Genomic DNA, 15574 nt, shown 5'->3' with positions numbered 1-15574 from the left:
AAGACTGGAACAAGGAAGCATTGTCGCATGGAAATGAAGTTTCGACAAATTTTCAAAATGAAACATGTAATGATGATACTAATGGAATTCTGAACAGATCAATGGACTGTCATGACGTCGATTTTAATCCGCATAAAAGCGAAACTGCAAAGACGAACTCGAATTTTGAAATCACTGGTGAGAATTCTCGTATTCAAAGAAATGTTGGGTCCCTAACTAGTTTGCCAAATAGCAAGGATCAAGTAAGTTCCAACTCTTTTACTATGGTGCCTCCTAATAAGAAGAAAAGAACATCTGGTGGTTCGATCAAGCCAAATAGTCATGTTGATAATAATACATCTGTAAGTCAGAATAGGTTTGCTATCTTAGGAGATATTGATATTGAGAGAGGCTCATGTAACACAGCTGAACACAACCAATTTGATGAACATTCTGTAAGGAATGAAAAAAGGAAACTTGCATCTAAGGAGCCCTCTTATTGTCCTCCGATTTTTCTGTTTAATATAAAGAATATGGGTGCTTTAATTGGTCAATTAAAAGCAAAGAATGTTGTTTTCAAAATCGTTAGTATGTCTAAATACAAGAGTAAACTGTATTTAGAGGATTCGAGGGTACATTCGGAGATGATGACTCTTCTTAGAAACAAAAAAATTGACTCATATTCATACACTCCTAGAGATCTAAGGAGGAAAACTCTTGTTATTCGAGGACTACATCCTAATATGGATCTAGACCTTATTAAGTCAGAAATTAATTATTTCGTTCCCGATTCTGTCGAATAAGTAACTAAGTTTGAAACTGTGTTTTCAAGGAAGAATAGCAAAAATACAAGCCTTTATTTAGCTACTCTCAGCACAGGTGCAAATGTTAATGAGGTGCGAGGTATTATGCGGGGCATACACTATGGGCATGCACGACAGCATTTGTAATAGTATTAGTAAATTTTGAAGTTTTTGTCAATGTATTTGGGAGTAGTTTTGGCAGGATTGAAATCAAAATAGTTTTGATTTTGTAAATGAACCCCTTTCAATCCGATGAATTTTGTTTATTTTCCAAGTAACCAACAAATAATTTTTGAAAACAACAAATATTATTTGTGAGGAAATTAAAAAAATTGGAAAACTTCAACCCAAAATCGAGTTTTGGAGGAAAATTCATCATTTCTGGAATATGGATTGAAGGAATGCCACACACTATTCAATCACACACGTACACAAGGGTTCATTTGGCAGTGCAGTTTGGCAGTATAGTGTATGCCCCGCATTAAACGCATAGAATATCAGGATGTATTCTGGGAAAAACCAAATAAAAAACAAAAAGAGGTACAATGTTGGCGTTGTCAGAAATGGGGCCATATGTCGAATAACTGTAATCGGTCATTAGTGTGTTTGAAATGCGGTAATGAACATCAACCCAAAGATTGCCCGCTTGAAGCTGGTTGTAAACCGCACTGTGCGAACTGTAATGAGGACGGTCATACTGCAAACTGGAGAGGTTGCTCTGCTTTTAAGAGTTATAAAGAAATTAAAATGAACTCCGATAGGAAAATAAAAAATATTGCTTCTGCTAATGTTGTTATGGCCACACGTTCTAATTTTGTTCGCCAGGAATCATCATTTGCTGATACGCTGAAAACTCATCCAAGTTTAGGAAAAACAGAAAAACCACCCTTGATACAAGAATTTTTGACAATTGCAAAAGAATTATGTGGGCAGGAAACACTGGAAAATAAAGTTGAGCGATTCATCAGAAACTTCAAAAGTTTGAGTAAGGAACAGGCTAAACGTGAATGTCTTAGCTTGTTAAATGATGTTGTTCAGTGTTATGGTCCGTAGGTTATTTAACCTCCTAACTTTTAATGTAAGGTCATTAGTTGATGCTAGTAGGCGCCTTGACCTTTTAAATACCTTAGAATTTAATAAAATAGATATTGCTTTCGTTCAGGAAACAAGATTAAAGAAAATTCAGAAAGTCTCGTTTCAAAATTATTGTATTGTGAGTGATGATAGTGACCTGGGAGTTGCTATTGTTTTAAGATCTACTTACAATTTCAATAGAGTAAATATATCGGGTGTAACAATTCCGAACGTTTTTATACAAATCAATGTATTGGTGGATAATGTGGAGAAAAAATTTTTATTTGGATCTATCTATATTCCTACTAACTGCAATACTCAGGATTTTCATTCGAGTATGTTGAAAATCGAGCAATTTTGTGCAAGGTTTGATGGTTCATTCATTGGCGGCGATCTAAACGCAAAACACGTCTCATCTGCATCTAATAATTTTAATGGTGTCAATCTTTATAATTGGTTGCAACTTAATTCTCTCTCATTTACTCGGAATTGTAATTCATATCCTTCCTACTCAAATGGTTCTTCTTTTCTTGACCACTTTCTTGTTTCAAGTAATTTAGTATATACTTCAACACCAAACTACAATATTTCTAGTCTGGCATCGTTCTCGGATCATTTTCCCCTTAAGCTCACAATTCAAAATCCTAATTTTAATGTCATCTTGAATCAACAAAATTCATTCACGTCATATAAAAATACAAATTGGAATAGTTTCCGCTACGATGTTAGTTGTGACATTCTAAATTTTTATCCTCCAATCAATCGCAAGTTGAGTAACCAAGAAATAGATTACTATGTGGAAGAATTCACCACATCTATTAAATTTCTATCGAGTATTCACGCTGAAAAAGTGGTATTAACAAATAGGAAGTTCACTGTTTCCGATGACATCAAAAGACTCTATAAAATTAAGTATGAATGGCAGAAACAACTAAAAAGATTATATAGGGCGAACACAGATAGATCTCGTCCCGAGTATGCTCTATTGTCGAAACAGATTCAGTTGATCAAGGTGTTGATAAAAGAAAAGGTGGCTATAGAACAAGCCCAGATATTTAACACAAAAATGCAGAATATCAGACCAGGTCCTAGGGCTTATAAAGATATTTATAATGCTATGGGGAAAAAACGGTCCTCCTGCAAAGAAATAACGGTCAATGGATCAGTGGTCAATGACAAGTCGGAGAAATTAGAAGTTTTGAGGCAGCATTTTGCAAATGTTTATAGCGGGTCATCGCCCTTAAGTTCCATAACTGAAATAGAATCCACCGTAGAATCAGTCATTAGCAGTATTCCGCCATATATTACGGCTTTTGATAATAATAACACGGCATTAAATGAAAATAATTCCCCAGACTTCATTTCTACAAGCGATTTGAAGAAAATTATAAAGTATCTTAATGGTAAAACTTCATTTGGCGCAGATGGGATTTCAAACTTTTTGATTAAGAGGCTTCCAAGTAAAGCAATTGAATTTTTGGTCATAACTTATAACAATTGCCTTAATAATAGTTATTTCCCGGACATTTGGAAAGTGGCAAAAATTGTTCCAATCCCCAAAAAAGCAAATGCAACGGATGTAAATAACTTACGACCTATTTCTTTGTTGTCAAATGTGGGGAAGTTGTTTGAGAATGTGATAAGGTTAAAATTAGATAATGGAGTCCCTCCTGATTATATTCCACATTATCAGTTTGGTTTTAAAAGTGGCCACTCAACGGAACATGCCCTTCTTAAGTTTCAAAATGACGTCGTTTGCAATTTAGAGAAAAAAAGTGTACTATAGCTGTTGCATTAGATGTTGAGAAAGCTTTTGATAAAGCTAATCACATTGGCATTATTCACAAAATGGCAGATATCGGGTTCAAAACTAATATCATAAAACTTTGTGCTAGTTTTTTTAATCATAGAAAATTCTTTGTGTATTTAGATGGCAGTGAATCTCATATGGCAGAAGTAAATTGTGGTGTTCCTCAGGGTTCAATTTTGGCGCCGCACTTCTACAATATTTATATGAGCGATTTTCCTCATCAATTCCGCGAATATCAGGGCATTCTATATGCAGATGATGCCTTACTTTATACACATGATGAGTCACCTAACAAAGCCTTGACTGCTATTTCTCTATATTTAGAAAAAGTTTACAATTTTTTGTCCAATTGGGGTATCACTATAAATGTTTCGAAATGTCAGGCAATTTGTCTAAGGTATGCATCCGGAAAGTGCAAGTACTATGTAGTTCCTCAAAGTAAGAACCTACATTTATCCTTGAATGGTCAGGATATTCTATTCACAGATAGTTTTAAGTATTTGGGTATTAACTTTTCAAAATTGATGAAGTTTAACCAACACGCTCGACTTGTTCTCGGGAAAGCCTGTGGAGTTCAAGCTGCTTTTGCATGTCTATTTAATAATAAGTATCTTCCAGCAGAAACGAAACTTTTGTTATACAAAGTAAGCATTCGTCCTTTGTTATTGTATGCTTTTCCGATTTGGTTTGGCATTTCTCCTACAGTTATGAACGAGTTTTCAGTGTTTGAGAGGAAAATACTTCGTTTGTGTATCGATCGTAATTTTCAATCTGTTAACAAGCGGTATTCCAATCGTTACATTTACGACAAAGCGAACATTGTTCCTCTGGCCTCTTATGCTATGAATAGAGTAGCTGCATTCGTTTCGCGTTTATCTCTATCGCCTAATCCCCTAGTTACAGAGGCTCTATTAAGTCAATCCTCCTTTAATTGGTCAAACACGTACTATATCTCACCACTCGGTTTTAACGAAAATGAATTAGATGCAAATTCCCTTTCATTTTTTTTTTTTTTTAATGTAGATATAAGTTTTAGTTTGTAAGTTTTAGTTTTTAAGATAAAATTTTTTGGAGAATAACTCTCCATGATATGTTAACGCCGGGAGCAAGCGTGTCTTCTTTAACCTAACACATACATACTTTCGTATACATTTTATGTGAAAAACACGAGTTGATAACCATTTATTGTTATTAAAATAATACGTAATAGTTTTAAGTTCTTCATTGTAACGTTTCGAATTCTTTAATTGTTATACAAGTCTCAATAAACTTCAACTTCAACTTCAACTAACAAAAAACAAAAAGTTTAACATTTTTTCAAAGTGGTTTGTGCATGACCTTTTTCAATATTTGAATGAAATAAACATTATTATAGTTATTAGTAGGCTTATATTTATTCATTCGTGCAACAAAAAATAATTTTAGAAAAAAAATTTTTTTCATTTTATATATTTTTTCAAAAAATTATATTTTTAAAATCGATTTGTGCGTGAACTTTTTTATATTTCAATGGAATAAACGATGGCGTAGTTATTATTAGGCAAAAGTTCATTCATCCCTGCTACAGGAAATCATTTTTGAGAAAAAATGTCAAAAAGTCATAACCCTAGTGGACATATTTGGACATTTTTTAAAAGTTTAAGTATATTTAAACATATTTGTAAAAAATAATTTTTAATGTATATAAAAATATTGATTTTATTACGCTAATTTTATAAATTTCATCGTTGTTTTTGTAAATATTATGAAAGTACTCATTAACAGCTTCCCGATTCATAATAACTTTGGCCTCACTTCTGTATATTTATGCAGCGACGCAATACAACAAAAATTGTATATTTTACAGCACAAAGTCTGTTTTATTTGTCAACTTTGGTACTGCGCCAATCAACGAATACTAACGTTATTTACAAAAACTAATTAATTTCAGATGACTTGATGTATTTTTTATTATTCTGTGCAAAAAAAAAATTGAAATTTCGAAACTTCAAAAATAGGGTTTTGGCCAAAAATTTCCTGATTGAAACCTATGTGCGTCGTATGGGGGGCAGTGAATACAAGTTGCTACAACAAAAGTTAAAGCGATTCGAGGGCAGACCGTATATTGAACTTTTCCTGGAACCTTCCTCATCTAAGACTGGTAGAAATTTCAAGATGTGCAAAATATGGACCAAATCGGTTACTCCCTTCAAGAGTTATCGTGCGCACAAATTTTCCAAACATTTTCGAACTTTTGTGGGTGAGGCACCGGAAGAAGTGGACCGATATAATCCATCTTCGAACTTAAACTAAGTTTGGACAAAATATTACGAAAGCCAAATTTTGGAGCGAATCGGTTGATCCGTTAGAGGTTATCGTGCGCTCCAGCCAGTCAAACAGACAGACGGACAGGGCTAAATCAACTCCAAATTGTCTGAAACACATTTCGTCCAAATATACTTGGGGTCTAAAACCATTATTTCGATGAGGCACATTTTGCCCTTATGAAAGTGTATATACACGCGTTAGCATAAATGCTGAGGATATAAATATGTATGTATATGTAGGAGCTATATTCGATTCTGAACCGATTCCCACCAAAATAAATAGGGTTCGTCCCTTGACAAAAAATTATGTTTTACGCGAATCGGCAAACTTTTTTCTAGAATAAATTCCGCCACACATATCGAATTTCATCAAGATTGGACATACAAGCGGGCGAAAATAAAAATATGTAGGAGCTACATATATTCAAATCTGAAGCGATTCTCACCAAAATCCCTTGACAAAAAATGATGTTTTATGTGAATCGGACAAAAACTTATGGACAGACGGACGGACATGCAGTAATCGATTCAGAAATTGAATCTATGCAGATCATCAAAAGGAACCATCGGTCTAGTTTGTTTCCTTTTGTGTGTTACAAACTAATGCACTAAGACATAATATTCCTTAAGGTAAGGTCACATTAGGCAAATATTTGTTCCAGCGACCGGCATTGTGCGCTTACTGAGATCAAGTGGTGTTAATAATACATTGAATTTATGCTAACTTGCTCTCAGTAAGCGCACAATGCCGGTCGCTGGAGCAAATATTTGCCTAATGTAACTCTACCTTTACCGCATAAAATGATTCTCAGTTAGATTTATATGTGTGATATTTTTGGTAATCTATATTTAATCGAATTAATAAAACGTTTTTCCTCGTCCTTTCAACCTCTATTGCTGAGACTCCATGCAATTACTTGGTAAATAAGTTAAAAAAGTAAATTATGAAACCGGGCCAATGGTTACACGAAATATCAAAAGGGACAGACAGTTTTGGTCTTAATGTTTTGTTTGTTTACTACTTAAGAAAGTGTACCTTTGAATGACACCTTGGCTATGGCTGTGCAGTATATTTTTTCTTGCCTAATCATAAGTATGTAGGATTCCCATTCGGTGTAAAGCAGACACTAACATCTTTTGGATTTCTAAAAACACATTAAGAAACAATGGATTTAAAATCGAAAGTTCTCATTGGCAAAAATTCAAAACTTATTTCACTTCTTGCATGAATATATAAACTTAGATAAAGCTGGTTGTCGCCCTGATGATGACACACAGATTTTAGAATTTTCTTTAAATTTCCTCAAATTCAATTTTCTTACATTGCGCACTGTTCGTAAACATGCATGAAAATATGGTTAAAAGGATAACTGAAAGAGAGTAGGAAATATAGTGAAATATAGTGACCCATTACTCATAGTTTACTCTTTTTGAGCTAGATATATACATTCCATTGCTGCCACGAAAGGGAGAGGTGGGTAAATACTTGAAGAGAGAAAGAGAAACTAAAGAAAGTACGACTACAATGGGTGGGTGTGTGCGCAAGGTTAGGAGTGACAATGGCGTCAATGTGACAGCATCGTACGAAGAGTGACAACAAACGATAAAAAAATCAGCAAATAAACAATAGCAGCAACAAACAGCTATCAAACAACGTCCGACTAGCTATGTGTAATTGAATCCAAAATAACAGCTATTTGTTGCTATAGATCTCTCCAACGTATCCAACGTACTATTGTGAGAGAGTGTTTGTACGAATGTCAGTGGTTAGGCGTATGTGAATCATTTTTTGACAAATATGAACATAATAATAATAACAAAAAAGAAAAGAGAAGAACAGCAAAAGTCGTCAACCAACTCCCTCAATCGTCTATGACGATAATGCTAAAAACTAGGAAAAATTAAAAAAGGAACTTTTTATAGGCTAAATAATGTTACACTTGTTCATTAAGGTATCCAATGATTAAAGTAGCAAATAACACAGATCTTAAAGATCGACGTAGTAGTTATATTTCTTAAAAAGCTGCGCGAAGATTATGGAATGGTAAAAACAATTCAGAAATTGATGATGTCAGTATACATTATAGTTTTGTAGAACGGATGGACTATCCATATAAATTGGGAGACATTTTCACTATGACGGTGATGACGGTGACGTTTAGTCTTTTCTTTGGCAGGCATAAGAAACGCGAACAAACAATGCAAAAATAACTCTGTTATAAGAGACAAGATACAAAATACACTTTCGTTTGTATTTGCACAAGCTTTTGTATGGAAAAACGAATCAAACCATTAAAGTACTGTGAAGTTTTTTCTCGACTGCCGTAAATAAATGTCACACTGCGTTTAAAGAATCTGCCTCCGTCTTTAGCAGCAGCTGTAGTTCATTGTTGGCCTATGTTCCTCACGTCGACGCCATTAAGAATATGTAATTTACAAATTAGGGAAAACGCAACTGAAGGCTATATGTATAAAAACAAAAAACACACACATGTACACGCAAAATTGGCACGCTTATAAATTTTCGCAAAAATACAACTACCGAGAAAGACCGGCAATCGTCAATGTGCATGAACTATAAAAATACGCGACGATTGATACATAATTACTTCCTGCTTCAGAACTCACCTCAGCAAATTGTTATTTTGGATGCTCTGCAATTTTCTATAGACTGCTTGAACATGTGAATGATGAGGAACCGCAACGATATTCAGGGTCCACTACTCCGCACGTATACGACTGGGTCAATTGGCAACTTTGCTGACAGTAACTTATTTCTTGTGTATCTGCTCCCAACCGAATCGAGCTGCTACTCGAGCAGCACAGTACTGCTTTTTAACCAAATGGAAATAGATTTTTTCAGTTCACTACTGTTTACGGACTACAGATGATGATGTATTGATAAAATTCCTGGGCTTTTTCCTACAAATAACCAAAATCACTCAGGAAATCACATGTGTCGTTATTTTTACTCCTGACCTGAAGAAACTCGGTCTTTAATACTCACAATTTGTTTTTAAATTCCAAACTATTTTCTTATCGTATTCTTTTCAATTACTCTTCTGTTTTTTTTTTTTTCTTGCTCCCGAACGACCTCACTCTGTGTTTCTTTAACTGTTATTTATTGTCAACTATTTTCGCACTTTCTTTTCGTATGATGTTCGTTCGCGTTCTACTCGATTCTTTGTGTTTCTCTTTTATCTTTCCGTATTTTTTTCCATGACGCTTTGCAAAATGAATCTCTAAACTTCAATTCATTTTTATGGTTTTTATTCGCGAATTCAATTCGTAAAATTATAAACTAATGATATTTTCGAAAATAATTTCTTCTTCGCCAGCATTTTTATACTCTTTTCAATATAAATTGCAAAAATATTTCAACTTTTCGCTGCGTATGTGCGTGGAAAAAAATTACTGAGATCTAATGGAATTATGTCATTTTGTTTGTCAAAAGGCTTTGTCCAAAATGCATGCTATCAATTTACAGTTCATTTTGGTAACCGGTTACGTGAATGAAAGCGTGACATTGGCTGGCCACACTTTGAAGCCGCTTATGAATTTACAACGGCGTCAGGGAACCGGTCATAACTAGTCTGTGTTTAGACACACAAATTTCTCGGGAAAATAAATTGAGTTTTTTGCGAGAGAGCGGAGAGGAAAGAGCTCCTCAATACTCTTTCCTACCCCCTATTTCCAAAAAACTGAATTTACTTTCCCGAGAAATTTGTGTGTCTAAACACGGACCTAGAGCTGGCAAAAAAACTATGATCGTTACTATCGATTTTTTTTAAATACAATATCGATAGATAGTTTTGTCTATCGATATTATCGGATTAAAAACACCTAACCTGAAATTCATTGAAATTAATAGAAATTCGCGGCTTTTCGTTTTTGTGGATGTAAGAAAGTTAGTTGGTAGTCACACGTAAAAATTTTTCGGAAAAGTAAAATGTATTTTTATTAAATAAAAGCAATTGTCTTTTTCTCCTTTTTGATTTCTGTGAACTATTTGTGCAAAATGTCAACAAAAGCGTAGACATTTCCGCCATTTTCATTTCCAAATTAATGGTGGTGACTAATTAACGATAATATCGTAGCAATCGATTTTTTAAACTATTATATCGAAAATATCTAATGTTTGCTCTGTTCCTTTACTTGCCTGAGGTTACCATTTCCCATCATACAATCATTACAAGGTAGGACACAGCAAACATATGATTACAATTTTTTCCTGAGGTCCTCCTATTGTGTCAAAATAGTTTTGACAACGTTGACAAATGACATAATCAATTTATTGAAAATCAAATATAGTAAATAAACATACACAAATAAAAGAAAAATACATTATTCAAAAGTAAGAACGACTTTCAATATTATGGAGGACTGCTGTCATTAAGGTCGCCATCAGTAGTGGGATTCTGTAACTTTTTTTTCTACCGAACCGATATTGATAATTAACGAAAATTTTCGGTTGAATTACCGAAAGTGCTATTCTGTAACTCGATGTTATCGATACAAAAATTTTAGCGACGAATATCGGTAGAATGACGGAATTTAAAAGAAGATGCACGTTATTTCAAAATGAAAAGCGTATAAGAATTATATAAATTATTCTAATTTTTAAACGTTTCTTGTTTTAGGAGAAATAGGAAAAATCACACCGTAAACGAAATAATGCTCATTCAAATAATTCAAATTTCTAATGAAATTATTTAAATCACTATTGTATATAAAATAAGTATGTTTCAAATTACATGTAGGAAAATTCATCTTTAGGACATGTTTATATTATATATATATATATATATATATATATATATATATATATATATATATATTTATATTTATATATAACTACGTTTACATACTGATAACTATATCTATTTTATTTTTTATTTATTCCGGTGGATTTTAATTGTCAAATCCATTGGATATACGTATAAATTCTCATAACCCGGCAAGTTCTAATATAAACATGGTGTAATATTGGTTGAATTGTTTGAAACAGAAGATTTAAAATATATGTATTTTGAACAGGAATATTTAAATTGTTCAATATGTTATATCAGAATTACGCATTATCAGGAAATATGACGACCATGGTGATATTCTTCTTTCTTTTAATGTTGATGCTAATCGAAACCACCAATACATTTTTATATGGGTAGCAACTTTTACGGAATATATCCTTCAAAATATTTTGTCTGTACTGAAAATAGTTATTATTTTCTGAGAGATTTTTCCCGCAATTCTGGAGGTTTCCAAATGACCCCCAATTTCATCCATTACTTTTTTTAAAATGTATCCATTTCCAATTTGTTATAAGCTTCCTATTATTTAGATTAAAAGGATCCTCCATATGTCGCAGAATTTTCTTTTTTATGCGTAAAGAAATGTATCTCAGCTTACCTTTTTATTTGCCATGAAATATATTCCAAAATCATTTCTTAAAAATTTGATTTTCATTGATTTTTTGTTTAAAATATGAAAATTCTTTTATGTCGGTAGACTTAACGACTCCTTTTTTTTTCGTCGGTAGCTGACCGATGATTTTCGATAATTACCGACATAAAAATCGGTAGAATTTGTATACAGAATAGCACTTACCGACAAATATCGCTAACTATCGACATTTGTCGTTAATTCCATCGGTAGAGAGTTACAGAATCCCACTACAGACCATCTGCTTTTTCACATGTATGAATCAGCTGTTCTGTATGTTAGTATACCCAAAGTGACAACATACATGTGAAAAAGCAGATGGTCTGATGGCGGTCTAAGCAATGGGCCCAGATGAATAAAATAATAATAATGATAATAATAATGATTGCTGCTTACCGATGTCCAACTTTTATGTTGTGTCTGTTCTGATGTTTGCTTCTCGGGACGATCGTACATCCAACGCGCTAGATGAATGCCTTCCATAAATGATAATGACAGTCATGTTGCTTTATTAAAGCTGCTAACTACCATGTATTTTGTCGCTGCGAAGTCTATCACCACATTCCGTTGTATGACGTATCACTGTAGAGACTGCATTTTCCGACTGTTGGGCCGAAAATGTTCTCCCGTTCAACTTTGGAATTAAAATTGCATAGAAAAGTTGTAATGTCGTGGACAGGGCACCGTAAATATATCTTTGGTCTGTTCCTCCTTGTCTTCTGTGGGAACATGAGCGCAAATAAAACTAAGGTTGAATAATTTAGCGGTTTTTTTTAATTGTAGCAAGTTTTTTATACACCCGGGGTGAATCTGGGGACCAGATGTTTTACCCTTCGAAAAAGAAATTTATGCTTTATATCATGATAGCTATAATACAGTGCGCCAACTTTAGGTATTGTTGTGAAGCATTTCCCTATCTATCGTATTTCCTGTATAGCTTTAATATCGGTCTTGGACTTTGCAAACACATCTGCCACATCTGCATCCGAACACTTAAGGTGTAGATTCGCAGATCATGGCCCTTAACGGTTGCGGTAGTCAAATAAAAAAACGATAATTTTGTCTGGCCCATATGGGGGCTATATCAAAACGTAGCCTGATATACTCAATTTGTCAATACCAAACATTCTTGGAGTAATAGAAACGTATGTACCAAATTATAAAGCTCTTTCTTAAATACTGCGTTTTATTTCATGTAAATTAAATGCTTACGGAAAATCAGTATTGGTTTGTATTTTAACATCCAATGGCTCTCAAATCATGCTCTTCCGAGTGGAATAACCTTGGGATGCTTGAAATTTGTAGTGAAGTTATCATCAATATTCTTGATTTCAAAGAGGCCAGTACGGACATCCTCCGCAGTTAATTCTGACGGCACCGCAGGTACGGCCAATGCGCAAAATATCACTTTTGCACAAAGGTCTAATTCAAGTAATACAAATAATATTTAAAATAATAGTAATCAATACGTACGTTGACAATATTTCAAATGAACAAAGCTTGTTGCATTTTGGTCTGTTCCAGTACTGGAAGAATCTACTAATTTTTACTACTTTTTTCGATAACATAAAGGAAAAAAAATTATCGTAGTAAAAAATAGTAGTTTCTTGCAGGTTCTGGAACAGAGCATTTGTTATTAGTATTTGAAGCATGGTACAATAATACAGGTAAAAGCAAGTTCCAGCTGATTAGATTCACCCGTAATACTAGTGTCAAAAACAATATGAAGTTTAATACATGTTGTTCTTTTTGTTAATTGTCAATTAATATTTATATTTTTAACTTTCTGATAAACAAACATAAAACACATATTTTTGAAGTTATAGACTTCACGGCTAATACTTTCATGCGAACTTCGAATAAATAGATCAGCAGAATGCAACTTTCGAATGGTGTAAGGATGGCAAGAGAACAAAAGGCCGTTTAAAATGGTGTGTCAGGAATTTGTGGATACAGGTCAGTGCTATATTTATTCATGTTAAAGTGGGTATTTATGCACGTAAAAATATCTCATTGCAGACAAGGATCTGATGGAAAACATTATGAATGGAATCTCAATATATTGGATGCACTGTGAATTATACGGAATAAAGATAATTGCAGAGTATGGTTAACCTTCTATTATGGAACTTCAGCCGTGTTATTTTGGCTAACTATGGCGAAGCAGATTTGTTCAAAATATCCCTAGCATGCCCCTTTTGCTAAGGAAGAGGTATCAGAACAGCACTTTCGTCTCAGGTGATGCTGTGGTTGGCATCACGAAAGCAATCCTATGTGGTTGTTGTTTTTAGCTAGACAAAACATCAAGCAATGGATTAAACAGACCATAACCTCACGTTCAGATTTCGTAAATCTAAACTTACTATAATACACGTTGACACTCTCCTTTCGTTACCACTTTTTATCCTTACACCTATAGGGATGAAAATAGTGAACCAAGTTTACATCTAGGAAATTCAGCCAACAATTTTTGGGGATAATATCCAAACACACTGATTTTCTTTTTAAACATATGTATGTACATACATAGAACAAAATATATTTTATAGTTCGAATTGAGTTGTTTCATTTATTTATGTCTTATAAGGGAGCCAAAGAGATAGAGCTGTTCGCTTATCCTGACAATAACATCGGCTGCTCATTTCCTCCCAGCAAAATAAATTGGAAGCAGTGCAATGTAGACTACTTCTATCACGGCATGTTTTGATGCAGTTCAAACGGAGTCATGAAAAAGGCACTCCATTCCTCACATTTTAACCGCTTTTGGATGCAATCCAAAGAATCACATCCATTTGCAGTTAAAATGCAGTGCCAAGGGTCAGTTAAAATGCAGTGCCAAAGGATTAGTTAAAATGCAGTGCTATGGAGTGCATCTTTCAGTAGTCACGCTCTTGTAAAAATCATGAGTGAAAATGCATAATTGGTTGCACTTCCAGATTACTTGTATATATAATTTAACTGCATCTTTGGATGCAAACATTTTGCTGGGCTATTATTGCAGGTATGCGGTTTTCTCTTAATGATACCGCCACACTGTCTTCACCACCGGCTTTCTTGATTTTTTCTAGCGGTGTTAATGTTAGTACATTTTATCCTATGCCATGGAATTGGCGTTTCCTTAGGGGTAGTTTACACTATATGTAAATGTCATATGACATGAAATTTTCCATCATTATATAGTCGCTAATATGTGCAATATTGGGGATTTTCATTACGCCATTTACTTTGTGCGTCCACACCAGCAAAATTATAATTAAATTACGTCCCCACGTTGCCTGCGTGGGTAGATATGGATCGTTTTTATTTCGTGTCATATGACATTGATAGATAGTGTAAACTACCTCTTAGCATATAATATCTTAGGATTAGGTAGATTTAAAAACTGTTCTTCAATGTCCCATCTGAAATAAACTATGAATTATTTTATTCTGGATATTTAGATGCATTAATACTTACTACTGTCAACATTTTTGCGGAACGTACCACGCAGTAATGTTATTGACGTTAATTTTATTAGTTTTTATTCATTTTTTAATTTACAATTATGAAACTTCAAAACATATGTATGTATTTATATTTCATATTTTGTTTACATTTTTGAAAAATTACATTGACACTCATGGTAGAACAAGAAAAGGTAGCAGCAATACCCAGCTGACTGGGTTGTAGTGTTAGTGTCAACTTCCATACGACATTTTATGTATTTATTTCTATGTTCGATATATTATATTAGGGATACATATTTTTGAAGAACAAATTTATTCATCAGAAAAAAAACTATTTCCCATAAAGACGGCTTTATATCATTGACATGTAACCTCCTCCAGGTCCGAACGACATGCCGCACACTAAACCACCGCTTATAGAGGCGGTACAATATTTGTTAATATGTGTGGTATTTTGTTAAACTTGAAAAGAATAAAACCCTAATAAACATGTGCTTTTTTGTTTTCAAAAGCAAATGATTGAAACAGCTTCTCTTTTTTCAATGAATTACCAGCGTCCCGAAACATTTTTGCAAGTATTCTACTTTCTGCGAGAAATTATGAATTTAGTGGAATGATATGGAAACATTCAAATTGAAAATCTAACGAGTTTTCATTCATGTTTTCCAAAATATTCAATCAAATGTGAAAAATTATTTGTTTTTTAAATTCCAA

At 33.6% G+C, this 15574-nt stretch overlaps 1 protein-coding gene across 1 annotated transcript in view; it reads right to left on the bottom strand.

Annotated features, from left to right (window-relative positions):
- The window catches only part of chb (CLIP-associating protein), a 33216-nt gene extending 23774 nt beyond the window's left edge, over positions 1–9442 (bottom strand). Inside the window, exons 1-2 of the mRNA XM_073986968.1 lie at positions 8980–9442; positions 8601–8894 (exon numbers count right to left, since the gene is read on the bottom strand). The gene's annotated coding sequence lies outside the window, so the exon portion shown is untranslated. The remainder of the gene's footprint in view (positions 1–8600; positions 8895–8979) is intronic.
- Between the last annotated feature and the right edge of the window lie 6132 nt (positions 9443–15574).

The sequence above is a fragment of the Musca autumnalis genome, unplaced genomic scaffold, assembly GCF_047663935.1.
Source record: "Musca autumnalis isolate F117 unplaced genomic scaffold, ASM4766393v1 scaffold_4, whole genome shotgun sequence".
NCBI lineage: Eukaryota > Metazoa > Arthropoda > Insecta > Diptera > Muscidae > Musca > Musca autumnalis.
Note: the sequence above shows the minus strand (reverse complement) of the source record. Positions and strands in the feature narration are given on the sequence as shown.